Consider the following 2,177-nt stretch of genomic DNA (forward strand, 5'->3'; position numbering starts at 1 on the left):
TAGATTGTATATAAGGGACAGCAGTAAATCAATAAAGTGGCTTCTGTATGATTCACCTTGGATCGTGTGGAGTCCAGTTTCTCTCCTCAGATGGTGACCCCGATGTGATACTGCACTGCACAGCGCTAAGGAGAAAGAGGTGGGGAACAGCCCAGAAGGAGAGGCACCAGCTGGAGGACAGCTCAGCAGGACTGAGACCAGGATGGGTCAGAGGACGATCCGGGAGAACAGAAAGAAGAAGTAGTACGTCACGACGGGACACCATGTGAGGTGAGCAGCCGGGGTAGGAGATGGGTCAGAGCATAACAAAAGATGTTATAGTGAAGCTTCTCCTTCATATACTCTCTAAGAGAGGAATTAAACACGATGAGTTTACGCTCCGGAGACTATTAATCTGGTGTCGGGAACATGGGTTCTCACCCCAGCCTGAGATTGCTTTGAAACCTGAAACCTGGGACTGGATTGGAAAGCGCTTATGGGAGTCAGTGAGCAAGGGGAAGAAAGACACAAAAGGATTAGCTACCACCTGGAGGTTGATTTTAACGACCCTGCAGGCCATGAAAGCTGAGTGGTCAGCAGCAGCAGGGGCATTTGTGGCTTTAAGACCACCACAAGCCTTTCTGGCGAGACGTGGGGCAAGTATTGGACACCTTTGATCAACTGCCTACCCCGTCCTTTCCCCCACTGCCTGTAGCAGAATTGCCTGCAATAGAGGAAGAGGAAGCGATGGATATGAGTGATCCTCCGCCCAATGTCCCCTTGCCTTTAATCCCACCACTGCCACCCCTCCCCCAGGGCCCGAACCATCGACACCACCACTCCAGGGTGAGGGGGGAGATCTGCAATCTAAGTGCAGTGAAGATGGGCCGCAGTTGGACAGTAAATCACTCTACCCACCTTTACTGCCATCCACACCTCCCTTGCCTGCATCTCCCACAAAACCATCCGGGACACCTAATGACTCCGCCTGAGCAAGAGATTTGTTGAAGAAGTTAGAGAAAGCAGAGAGAGAGAAGTTAGAATAGGAGAGGCTTAAGTAGGAGGAAGAAATGGCTATAGCACGATTGCAAAATAGTCACAGGTGGGGGCGCGATGAAGGGAAACACGATTTGAGCGGCGAAGGCGCGAAGGGGGGTGTAGGCGATTATGACCCAAAATTAAGATGGAAAGGGGTTATTCAAAATGCGTTAATAGAGGGGGAGATTATTCCAACTGCTTATGTGGTGATTATGGAAGGAACATCAGGGGCCAAGAAACAGCCAAATTATTGGGCGGGATTTCAATGGGAGCTCATTAAAGAGGCTCACAAATCTGTGCAGCAAAACGGGCTGCAGGCCCCTTATATGCAGTCCTTTATTCAAAATCTTTTTATGACTAATCTGATGACTCCTTTTGATTGTAAACAGTTGATGGCAATGATATTAACACCAAAAAAAAAAAGAAAAAAAGAAAAAAAAAGAAAAAAGAGAAAAATTAAAAAAAGAAGAAGGAAAAAAAAGAAAAAAAAAACCCAACGTGTGTACAGTTCGACCATATGTGATGAATACTCCTGTATGTTTATTAGGCCGCGATGTGTTAAGTCAGTTAGGAGCCCGACTGATTACAAAGAATGAGGGTTTTTAGCAGTGGCCATTGCTAACGGGCGACCAGTCCTGAAAATAACTTGGAAAATGAACACCCCCATTTGTGTTGATCAGTGGCTGCTAACTACTGAAAAGATCTTCCACCTTGAGACTCTCGTGCAGGAGCAATTGGGCAAAGGTCACATTATGCCAACTGCAAGTCCCTGGAACGCACCTATATTTACTATTCCAAAGAAAAGCAGGAAATGGTGATTATTACATGATCTTAGAAAATTTAATGAGGTAATGGAGGATATGGGAGCTCTACAGCCAGGGCTACCATCTCCAAACATGATTCCCAAAGAGTGGGACATTTTGATCATTGATTTAAAGGATTGCTTTTTACTATCCCTTTGCATCCTGATGATTATCAAAAATTTGCCTTCTCGGTGCCATCGGTAAACAAAAGCGAGCCCATGAGGAGATACAATTGGGTAGTATTACCACAGGGAATGAAAAATTCACCAACAATGTGTCAGATGTATGTGGCTTGGGCACTTGCTCCTATACAAAAAGCTCATCCTGAGTTGTTAATATATCACTTTATGGATGGCA

The sequence above is a fragment of the Charadrius vociferus genome, unplaced genomic scaffold (assembly GCF_000708025.1).
Source record: "Charadrius vociferus isolate BGI_N301 unplaced genomic scaffold, ASM70802v2 scaffold527, whole genome shotgun sequence".
Lineage (NCBI taxonomy): Eukaryota > Metazoa > Chordata > Aves > Charadriiformes > Charadriidae > Charadrius > Charadrius vociferus.